Genomic DNA, 12,614 nt, shown 5'->3' on the forward strand with positions numbered 1-12,614 from the left:
TCTTTTTCCTAGGAAACACCCCTTGGTTTCCACAAATAAAAGCTACTGCGATAAACACTGGGAGGAGTGTTGTTTGAAGAAACAAATATCCAGCAACATCACAAAGCTCATAAATGAAGATGTGCGCCTCCTTTTGGTTACAATAAAATAGGAATTCTAAGGAATCTGTTTTAATTAACATACACAGATGTGGGCTGGACAGCCAGAACCCATGAACAATACATTTCGAACCTGTGATAAGATGTTCCTTTCCTCATTCAAAGTCATTGTTACATGGAGGCTGGAGTCTCCATTGGCAGAAAAAAGCAGAATTGCTCATTTGTCCTGCTGCAGTTGCCTGGGAGCCCGGGACCCTGGGGTCCTTCTGGGAAAGGGGCACAGGTGGGAGGCACCCACATGTAGTGACTCACGCAGGTGGCCACAGGTGGGAGGCCTGCCTTTGTCCCTCCAGTCCTATTTCCCAGTGCCTTTTGTGAAGCTGGAGGGAAGGGGTGGGCTGGACTCTGGTGTTGACCAGCCCCTGAGGTGACTGGGCCACAGGGGAGGGGTTCCCAAGCCCTGGAAAGAGCCTGGCTTTCAGCATACAAGCGAGAGGGGGTCCTGGGAGGCTTATAATAAAGAGTAACCCTGGCTGGATAAGAGTTGTAAAGTGGAACAGATGACACTGCAGACCATGAGTGGCTAATGCAACACCAAAGTCATGGACACCCATCTAGGAGTGCTGACCATGCTGAGATGGTGAGGGCCTGACAGAGATGATACCACAAGCCTCCTGTCTAGCTCCAGTGAGGCCCCATTATCAACCTCTTCAAGGGCTGCAGCCAGGAGGCTGGACCATGGGCCAAACTAAGGCAGGAAACCCTACTGCCCAGGGCAAGGCCTTCTCTGCTGCCATGACAGCCAAAGATGTCCTGGGATCCAAGCAAATGTCAGGTTGAGTCAAAAACTGCTACATCTGTGCTTGCAAAGCTCTCGACAAGTCCTGTGGCCCAAGAACTGCCCATGCCTCTCCCCTACAGCTTGCAAGCTGTGGCTACACCTGAAGACAGTAGCAGCTAGGCCTCCACACCATAGTGGCCAGGTTCACTGTTGGCAGACAGGCAGCGTATAGACCCAGGCGGCCCACCCCAGCCGTCCCTAGCCCTGATTTCCCTGGAGAATGTCACTAGTGAAACTCTCACACGGGGAGATGATTAAACCTACTGCCCCCTAAGGATGCTGATGAGGGAAGCGAGCCAGTAACTGGGCTTATAAGGATGCACCTCTGGCCTGAAATTACATGGAGGCTTCTTCTATCTTAAAACTTCATGGAAATAAATGGGCAAACTGTACACTATAAGAATTATATCTCCAAAAAAGCTATTATTTTTTTTAATATGGAAATAGAATGTTTATTTCAATGTAAGTTGCTCTACCTACTAAAACTCTTAAGTCCCAAGGTAAATTTCTAAAATCTCTTGAACCTTCATTGATGGATACAACCTTCCTTGTTTCAGTGGAAAATAAAATTTTCTTTACAAGAGACACTTTCCTTCCTTTCCTCACTTACCTTTTCTTGAGAAAGTATTGATTTATATGGCCAAAGAGGTGGTGGGTTATACACAGGAGATTAAACTGATAAGTAAATATATTGAGGATACTGGGTGCCAGGTTCTCGGTGTCAGAGAATGGAGTCACCGATATGGAGAATGGGAAGGCTGGGATGGGGCAGGGATGCTGGACTGGGAGGCATGGGGTGAACTCAGGAATGTGTGTGTCCTGCTCTGAGAGGTGTGTGTGTACATGAGTCTATGCATGTGTGTGTACGCACATGTGTAGACATACACATGAATACAAGGAGGGAAGAGAGAGGGCACAGCAAATGTAAATGTTAATAACTGGGGAATCTGAATGTGTATATGGAAATTTTTTGTAGTAATAGTGTAACTTCCCCATAAATTTAATGTTATCCCAAAATAACAAATTAAAAACTATATTGGTAAAAGATGGAGAAAGGACTATTGAACCACACAATGATACTGGATAACTTCTGTCTGATACTGCAGACTCCTCACAGGAGCCAGCACCCTCACCCCTCTCCCCGCCCTGGGCTTCTGTCAGGTCTCTACTGAGTCTTGGCCCCCGGTTCCTCTGTTTCTGTCTGCTTGTATGTCCTTCTCCAACCTCTGGTCCTTCTCCCTTCCTCCTACATTTCATGGAATGACCCTCTCTCTTTCTTTCTCTTTCCTGCCTGCATCCCCACTTACTAAATATAGAATTCAATTCCAAGTGGAGTTGGAGTATATCTTTAATTATTCAGATGTATAAAATATAAACATTTAAGAAGAATTTGAGAAACTTTATTTAAAATAATTTTTCCCAAGTAAGAGTTAAGGTCACATTTTTAATCTCAGAATTCTAATGAGTGAAAAGTGTTTTTAATTTTTCTCTCTGGATAAAAAAACATTTTTTTTTACTTTGTATGTGGCCTTTTCTTTTTTTCCTGTGGCACAGTCATCCTTAATTAAAAAAAAAAGATTCTGTGGCCCTAATTCACCTCAGTGATCTATGTGTATATAACTAATAAAAAATCAGAGATGGACAGACAATGGATGGATGGACGGACAAATGATGGACGGACGGAGATGTCGATGGATGGATGGACTGCTGGACAGATACAGCATGTGCCATTCTTGCTTCACTACAGCCTCTGTACTGTCAAATGGAGGTGATAGCAATGGCACCCTTCCAGGGTTGCTATAAGAACTCAGTACAATAATGTCCTGTGAATGCACAGAGCCTAGAGCTGATACATAAGCAGTCAATAAACGATCGCAGATGGTTAGACAGATTATCTCCTTCCTACCCAGAATCTCAAAATGCTTTTTGCACTCCCAGCCATATTCCAAAACTGCCTCTGAGGAACTCGAGAAGTGGGAGAGGATGCACTTGTCAACATTATAGAGCAGATCAGCTTCATGTTATGTACTGCTCTCCTCTTTGTGCCTACATGAGATGCACCACAGACACATAAGAAGCATGGTCCCCAGGGACTTCTAAAGGACAATCATATCTCTGTACTAAAAACACGGGGGCTGACCTGGAGTGCCAGCACCACAAATACTAGAACATAAATACCCATATCAAATGATAAATAAATTTAGAAGCTCCACATTCACAGAAACTCCCACACACATGCATGGCAAACAGGGTAAATTTGATCCGGAGATAAACTGAATTGAGCACTAGGCACAGTAAGAGCAGAGACCAGCAGTACTCCCATTTATGGCCACTCATGAACCCTCCTTCCAGCCACACAAGGGGACAGCGGTGCTATAATTAGACAGAGCCATGATTCCAAACACCAGAGCCAGTAAATTACAGATCAGCCTCTTCCATGGGCTATTCTCCCAAAAGCAAACAACAGCAAAAATAATAAATGAAATGACAGCTATAATCAATAGGACCGGGAAAAAAAGTCTCTCCACATGCGACGTCTGTTTTTCTAGATGATTTCAATTTGGAGGTAATTGGCAATCACAGAAATAGCCAAGCTGCTGCACATGCTGAGCGTGTTGATTCCCCACGCTTCCTTCTGACCAATCCCTGTGCCCACGCAACATGCGGCCTGCGGGGGAAACGCTCTGCTCCCAGACACTTGTGGTCTGCTAGGAATGGTACAGCTGTTGTCATTCTCAGATTACCAGCAGGCCCCGCCCTGTGTACCAGCCCAGCACTGAGAGGCTAATAATTGTAAGGCTTAGCTTTTTAAAAACCCAGTAATTTATTGAGAGGTCACATGACAATTTTATGTGAAAGGCATGGTACGTATTTTAAATTCTAAATTAAACTGTGACGTTTTCATGTCTTTAAAATTATCTACTAAATCCCGATTCATTCTAATAAAGAATATATAGCCCAGAAAATGCATGAAAGAAACTAATTAACCCTCATGTCCTAACTACAAAAAAGAAATGTGTGGCATATACTGCAGGTACTTCCAAAAGTGCCTCACACTTTCTGTGATACTTTTATTTCCTATTTTTAAATAAACTGCCTAAAATCTTCAACTATATTTATCAGGCCCTACAATTATTTTAGTATGAGATTCTTCGGCAATGCATTTTCTAATAGACTATTTTTTAGAGCAGTTTTAGATTCACAGTAAATTCAGCAGAAGGTACTGAAAGTTCTCATATACCTCCTGCCCCTGGACATGCAGAGCATCCTCCACTATCAACATCCCACAACAGAGTGGTGCCTTTGTTACAACTGATGAACCTACAGTAGCCTCATTATCACCCAGAACCCACAGTATACACTAGGGTTTACTCCTAGTGTTGCACATTCTATGGGTTTAGACAAACGTATAACGACATGTATCCATTATTATAGTATCATACAGACTAGTTTCACTGCCCTAAGACTCATCTGTGCTTCACCTATTCATCCTTCTCCTCCCTAACCACTGGCAATCACTCATCTCTTTATCTCCATAGTTTTATGTTTTCCAGAATGTCATATAGTTGGAATCACACAATAAGTAGACTTTTCAGATGAGCTTCTGTCACTTAGTAATATTCATTTAAGGTTTCTCTATGTCTTTTCATGGCTTGATAGCTCATGTCCTCTTAGTGTGGAATAATATTCCATTGTTTGGATGTAACAGGCACACGCATTTTAAAAGAAAAAGGAAAATGTTCAGATGAAATAAACACACTGTTCCCTGTCTCTCCATCTCAATGAAGCCATAAACTCTGGCCAGAATGCAAGTATCAGCTACTTGAGGACTCTGAGAAGTAAACTGTAACAGGTGAATTGGGGATGAAGACCAGAATTCACAATACCCCCAAACTTGTGCTAAGTTTATCCTTTTTTTTCCAGTCCTGAACTCAATCCAGCCTGAACCCTACACAAGACAAAGGGATGAACAGACAGAGCATGCCCCAGAAAAAAGCCCTTCCACGCCAGCTCCAAGAGAAGGAAAGGGGTCTCCTAATGCTCAGAAAGAACAGAGGGGTTCTCCTGTATGCTCATCTCTGTTCTTTTCAGCCCAGTCCCCGGGCGGTCCTGCAGTGGCAGAGGAGCTGACAGCAGCAGGGACCCAAAGGAGCCTGAAACTCTGACAGAGGAACCCTCTTACCTCCCATCAGATGTCCTAAGAGAGGGGAGTAAATCCCACTGCTTTTTCCACTCTCTGTTCTTCTGCTACTTTGTCCCAGAAGTGGACAGTCACAGGAAGTACATCTCAAAGCAGGGTAAATAAAGCCCCAGTTTTCTGGCTGGAGAATCAAAGCAGAAGCTTAGAGAAGCAGATAGCACTGGAGAGACTGGAGAGAAAGGAGGAGCCCAGGACACTCCATGAAGTCATTTATGAACTCCTGATGGCATCTCTGACAATGCCACACATATGTGGATCTGACCTTTGGGAGCATATCATACACTTTGAGAAGTGAACTATGAGACAGACCACCACACAGGTCCCAGACTGGCCACTGGCAGCACAAACATGGGAAAGATCTGAAAGCACTGTAAAGGCTTTGTAAGCAGAACTAACACTGAAACGATAATCATGGAAAGCTTGGCAGAAATTTAACCATGAACCCAGTTGAATCAATTGCCTGATAAAATAAAAATGTCAACATTCTCACAAGATTTAAATAAAATCCAAAATACCATAACAGAATATTCAAAATGTCTAGGAAACAATCCAAGTTTGTTTGTCATATGAAGAAGCAGGAAAATCTCAACTCACATGGGAAAAGGCAACCAACAGATGCCACAACAAGATGACCCATATATTGGAATTGTCTGATAAAAACTTTAAACAACTGTTATAAAAGCACTCCGAGAAGTGAAAGGAAACACACTTGAAATGAATGGAAACAGAGGACACCTCAGCAAAGAAATAGAAGATATAAAGGAGAACTAAGAGGAAATTTTAGATTTGCAAATACATAATTGAAATAAAAAACTCATTGGATGGGCTCAAAAGCAAACTCACTGATTTTGAGTTACATATCAATAGAAATTATCCAATCTGAATAACATAAATAGAAATGACTGATGAAAAATAAACACAGACTCAGGAACCTATAAGACAACACCAAAAGGTCTAACATGCATGTCAACAAAGTCCTGGAATGAGAGGAGAAAGAATATAATCCAGAAAAAAAAAAATTCAAGAAACAATAGCGGAAAACTCCCCAAATTTGGTAAAAGGCATAAACCTACAGATTCAAAAAGTTCAGCAAACCCTATACAGGACAAATACAAAGAAACCTACACCCATAGATGTCCTAATCAAACTACTTAAAACTAAGCACAAGAAAAAAATTCTGAGAGCAACCAGAGAAATCCACATTTCTTATATGGAGATGATTTGAAGGACTACAAAAACTATAATTGCTAGAAGGATGTAGAAAAAGAGTTTTAAAGTACTGAAAGAAAAGAACTATTAAGTCCAGATTTCTATATCCAGTGACTATATCTTTCCTGCATGAAGGTGAAATAAAGAAATTCCCAAATGAAGGCAAGCAAAGAGGATTCATTGCCAGCAGAACTGGTCTTAAAAACCGCTAAAATAAGTTCTTCAGAGAGAATGGAATTGATCTGAGAAGGAAATTTGGAACCTGAAGAGCAACAGAAATGATAAACATCTTGGCAAACATAATAGACTATTCTTCTCTTCTTGAGTTCTTTAAAATATAGATGTAACACATAACCATGGATGGTACCTATATGATGGTAAGTTATATTCCACATGATGATAAAGTATTGATTCTAAGGAGACTGCGAAAAGTTGGCATAGGTCAATCGCTACAAAAACCATAAAAATAAACACAGGGTATACTAAAAACCACATAGAAAAATTTAAATGGGATACTAAAAATTTTCACACAACTCAAAAGACAGGAAAGGAGAAACAGGAACACAAAACAGGCAACAAAGAAAAAATTAATTGAACACAAAACAGGCAACAGAGAAAAAATTAATTAAATGGTTGGCCTAAATCCAAAAATATCAATAAAAACTATAGATCAATATTCTTCATTCATGTAAATGGTTTAATGCAATAGATTGATTTGATAGAATAATTTAATGCAAATAGTCTGAACACTAGCTAAAAGACAGATTATTCAAATATATGCTATCTTCAAGAATCTCACTTTAAACATAATGAAATAGGTAGTTAAAAGTAAAATGATGGAAAAAATATAGCATGCAAATGTTAATCAAAAGAAAGCTGGAATGGCTATACCAATATCGGACAAAGGGGAAATATCAGACAACTCAAAGACAATAGCAATAAAATGGACAATTCACCAAGAAGACATAATAACTCTAAACTTCAATGTACCAAACAATGAAGCTTTGAAATATATGAAACAAAAACTGATCAGAGAAATAGACAAATTCACAGTTAAATTTTGAGACACTTCTCTCGTGGCAATCAATATAACTTATACACAATCAACAAGGATATAGAAGAAATGAAAAACACCATCAACCAATCAGATCTAATTGATATTTCTACAACTCCAACCAACTATAGCAGAAAACACATTGTTTTCTGGTGTACATAGAATATTCACCAAGATAGAACACCTGCTGGGTGATAAACAAACCTTATCAAATGTAAAAAGAATTGAAGGCATACAAAGCATGTTCTCTAACTATAACGGATTTAGACTAGAAATCAGTAACAGAAAGATAACCATAAAATTTATAAGTAGTTAGAAATTAAATGATATACTTCTGAATAATCCATGGGATAAAGAGGAAGTCTCAGGGACTTGAACTAAGTGAAAGAAAACATCAAAATTGGTGGGATGATGATAAAGAAGTGCTTAGAAGGGAATGTATAGCATCAAATGCTTATATTAGAAAAGAAATATCTCAAATCAATAATCTAAGTTTCACCTAAACAAATCTGAAAAAGAAAAAAAACCCTATATCATGCAGAAGGTAGGCAACAATAAAGGTAAGAGCAGAGAAAACAAAATGAAACAGAGAAACGATGACAAAAGCTGGTTCTTTGTAAAGATCAATAAAATTGATAAACTTATAACAAGAATGACAGAAGAGAAGACAGCAATTCGTAATATGAAGAATGAAAAAGAAGATATCACTACAGAAACCACAACCATTAAAAGAATATTAAGGGAATACTCTGCATAAATCTATGCACATAAATTCAACAACTTACATGAAATGGAACAATTCCTCAAAAATCACAACTACCAAAACTCACTGAAGATGAAATAGATAACCCAAATATACTTACTTAAAAATTTGAATTTGTAGTTAAAAACATTATGCAAAAGGAATCTTCAGGTCCATATGGTTTCGCTGGCAAATTCTACTACACATTTAAGAAAAATAAATAAATTATACCAATTATACATAATCTTTTTCAGAAAATGAAAGAGCAGAGACCACTTCCCAAATCATTATATGAGGCCAATATTATCCTGATGCCACAATCAGACAAATATATCACAAGAAAAGAAAACTACATACCAATATCCCACATGAATACAGACGTAAAAATCCTCAAAAATATTAGCAAACAGAATCCAGCAATATATAAAAAGAATATTATACCACAACCAAGTGGGTTTTATTTCAGGCATGCAAAGCTGCTTTAATATTTGAAAATCATTATATGTAACTCACCACACTGACGTTTCCAGAAGGGAAACCACATGAACATATCAACTGAAACAAGGAAAAGCATTTGGACTAATTCATCATGAACAACTCTCAGCAAAATAGCAATAGAAGGGAGCTTCATCTACAAAAAACCTCCAGTCAGTATCACACTAAATAGCAGAAGGCTGAATGCTTTCTCCCTGAGATGGGGAGCAAGGCAAGGATGTAGCCTTTCACTGCTCCTATTCAACCTCACACTGGAAGTCTACACTGTGCAATAAGAAGAGAAAATGAAATGAAAAGCATAAAGATTGGGAATAAAAGAATAATTTCTAGGCATACACAGACAACCCCAAAGAATCTGCAAATAAAACCAAAATAAAAACTTTATAGAATTAGTAAATGAGTTTAGCAAGGTCACAAGAGAGAACATCAACACACGAATTATATTTCTGTACAACAATGAACTGGAAACTGAAATTTTAAAACACCATTTATGATAGCTCCAAAAACAGAAAATATTTAGGTATAAATTTAGCCAACATGAATAGGATCTATATGCTGAAAATGACAAAACACTGATGAGAGAAATTTAAGAAAACCTAGGTAAATGAAGAAATATATCATGTTCATGGAATGGAAGACTCAAATTGGTTTAAGATTTAACAAAATTTCAATCAAATTTCCAGCATGATTTGTTTTTGTAGATATAGACAAACTGATTCTGAAATTTACATGGAAATAGAAAGAAATGAGAATGGCCAAAATAATTTTGAAAAAGAAGAAGTTGGAGGAATCACACTATCCTATTTTAAGACTAACTATGAAGCCACAATATTCAAGACTAACTTTAAAGCTACAATATTCAAGACTATAAAACAATAGAAATATAAATGTACAAAGACTATAAATCAATGGTATTGGTGAAGGACCAGATATAAATCAAATAGAGAATCAAGAAATAGATCCACACAAATAGGGTCAACTGATTTTTGAGGAAAGTATAAAGGCAATTAAATAGAAAAATGACAATCTTTTCAACAATGGTGCTGGAACAACCGGACATCCTACCCCAAAGAAAAAGAAGATGGTAGCCAAGAGGAGGAGAAGGAGAGCTTCGATCTAAATCTCACAGCCCACACAAACATTAACTCAAAATGAATCACAGAGCTAAATGGAAAAGTAAAAACATAGAAGAAAATCTTCATGGCCTGGGGTTCGGCAAGAGTACTTAGACATGACACCCAAAGCACGTCTAAAGCATGGAGTACAAAAAAAAGGGGGATTCCTCACAATTAAAAACTTCCACTCTTCCATAACACTGTCAAAAGAACAAAAAGACAAGCTACAGGCCAGGAGAAAAATACTTGCATATCATATATACGACCAAGGAGTTGTAGCCACATTATATAAAGAACCTTCAAAATACAACATAAGCAAACAATCTAAATTTAAAAACAGGAAAGGACTTAGAGGTTTCACCAAAGAAAACATATGGATGGCAAATAAACACATGAAAAATGTTCATCATCATTAGCCGAAAGCAAGTTAAAACCATGATGTAATGCCACTACACACCTACAAGAATGGCTACAAGAAAAAATCTTGAAATTACCAAGCGCTGATGAGGATACAAAGCAATTGGAAGTCTCGAACGTTGCTGGTGGTACTGTCACTCTGTAGCACAATGCAAAATGGTACAGTCACTCTGGAAAACAGTTTGGCAGCTTCTCATAAACACACATCACATGACCCAGCAATCCCACTCCCGGCTATTTACTGTGGAGAAATGAAAATTAAAGTTCACACAAACACCTGTACAGGAACGTTTATTGCAGCTCAATACACAATCACAAAACAGTGGAAACAACCCAGATGTCTTTCAATGGGGTGGAGTGGTAGACCAACTAGGGTGGATCCACAAAATGGAATACCACTCAGCAATAAAAATAAATGAGCAACTGATACTGATAAGGAATGGCGCCAGGGAGTCTTGGGGGTGATGGAACTGCTCTGCATTCTGATGGCAGTGGTGATTGCACAGATGCACACGTGTGTTAAAATTCACAGAACTGGACACCAAAGAAGGCAATTTGATTCCACGTTAATTTAAAAAATAAAATTTAGAAAATACAAAGAGAAAATAGGAACTGGATTCAAGTACCAGTCTTCAAGACAGATGTTCCTGGACAATCTTCTCTAATTGTATACAACAACAAATCAGTTTTACCCTTATAAAGGACAGTATAAAATAGTCATTAGAGGTCAAAACTTTTTGTTTTCACTTGTGAATAACAATGGCATGGAGATACAGAGCCTAGGTAAACAACAGAGCAGAGAAATGTCTGCAGTAACAAGAGCAGCTCCTCCCGGCTTGCCCACCACATATCGGGTCCAGAGGACATCATAATTCAGCGAGCAATGGATAACAACGTATTTTCATGATTGCTGTTTTTCTTTTTAACTTATTATTCCATCTCAAATAATGACCAAGACCACCCTCTGGTTATTTTGCAAACTGTTCTGTCCTCTTTTTCTCCTCCCCTTTCCTACTGGACATCTTCAGGAAAATCAGTACCCACCCACTGTCCTCTCACTACCTGCCCTCCTAAACCCACGGTGCTGACTGAAGCCACAGATGGCCCCTCCTCATGATAGTGGCTCCCAGCCCTCCTAGGGCCTGTTCCTGCACCATCGACCCCAGTATTCCCTCCCTCTGTCTCGGTCCTTGCTGCCTGAGCCTTCAGGACCAGCCCTCAGGTGGTGGCACGCTCCTCCACACTGACTTCACACACTTCCCCAGGGGACTCTCTCACTCTCGGCTGTGGTCACCAAATGGCACCATGTGACAGCTGAAAACATCCAGTTTGGTTTCATAGATTGTAACCTGGGTTTCCTTATCCTGGTAGGATAACAGAGAAAAATGTAGAATGCCCAGTGACATGTGAACTTCAGATGAACAGTAAATATTTGGGACACGCTTACACTAAAGTATATTCATTGTTTATCTGAGATTCACATGTCACTGGGCATTCGTGCTCCGCCTTTGTGAATTCCCAAGCCGGTTCCACAGCCTGGCCGCCCTGCCAGGGTGCAAAGGCCAGGTCTGTGAATGCCAGGCCAACCGCACCTCCGCAGCCCCTTCATTACACCCTCCTCCCAAGTGAAAGCTGTTATTTTGCTCCTTATTCCAAACAGTGGCTCCAGATTCCAGATCTTGCTTTGCCCACCACCACCCAAGGGCACACAGTCAGACACTGGGCCTGAGGCTGGCTTCTGCCACTTCCAGCTGTGTTGAATAAGTCTCTGCATCTCGCTGGGCCGCAATAAAATGAGACTAATAGGATGTGTCCTGCCGTTTGCACAGGACTCTGTGGACAACGGAATCTCAGCGCTAGCAAAAGGGATTTGCAAAGAGCCCTTCAAATGTTAACTGTTGTTATCGTCATTGTTGACCAAATCACTCCAGCTAAAAACCCCAAATCACCTTTTTCTGCCTCGTTGTGCACTTGCAACTAGTCACCAGTCCATCAATTCTATCTCTCACACGTGTCTGACATTCTTCCTCTTTCCACTCCCTCCCACCGCCTGTCCCGAGGGGCTCTGAACCTCCTCCTCCTCTACCTGGGCCCTAAAAGCTGCTTCCTGACTCTCCCGGCTCTGGCCTTGCCCTCCCCACAGTGCCAGAGCTAGTTTCTAAAGAGAGCTGATGAGCTTTCCCGGCTCCTCCGAGGGCTACAGACAGGCTCCTATGAGCAGCACGAAGGTGCTTCACATGCTGCTCCAGCCACGTGTTCTCTCCACTGGCTTCCCCTCTTGGAGAACCAATTCTCTCATCTTCCCAGACACAGGCTGCACTTGCGCACCTCTGGGCCTTGCTCCTGCCATCCCCTTGTGTGGAAGAACTGACCATTCATTTCCCACGTGGTGTCCTCCCAGACACACAGACCCAACCTCTCCAGCGCTTGCCCAGAGCGTGA

General features: G+C 40.2%; 1 protein-coding gene across 12 annotated transcripts in view; it reads right to left on the reverse strand.

Annotated features, from left to right (window-relative positions):
• COBL (cordon-bleu WH2 repeat protein) overlaps window positions 1–12,614 on the reverse strand; it is a 277,939-nt gene that overhangs the window by 240,520 nt on the left and 24,805 nt on the right. For 3 of the 12 annotated variants that reach the window (XM_070264446.1, XM_070264442.1, XM_070264436.1), the window contains exon 1: window positions 10,250–10,373. The exons of 5 other annotated variants lie outside the window; for them this stretch is intronic. The gene's annotated coding sequence lies outside the window, so the exon portion shown is untranslated. Of the gene's footprint in view, window positions 1–8,658; window positions 8,914–10,249; window positions 10,414–12,614 lie in introns of those variants that run through there. 4 more of the 12 variants (XM_070264439.1, XM_070264437.1, XM_070264440.1 and 1 more) reach the window with 4 other exon arrangements.

The sequence above is a fragment of the Equus caballus genome, chromosome 4 (genome assembly GCF_041296265.1).
Source record: "Equus caballus isolate H_3958 breed thoroughbred chromosome 4, TB-T2T, whole genome shotgun sequence".
NCBI classification, from domain to species: domain Eukaryota; kingdom Metazoa; phylum Chordata; class Mammalia; order Perissodactyla; family Equidae; genus Equus; species Equus caballus.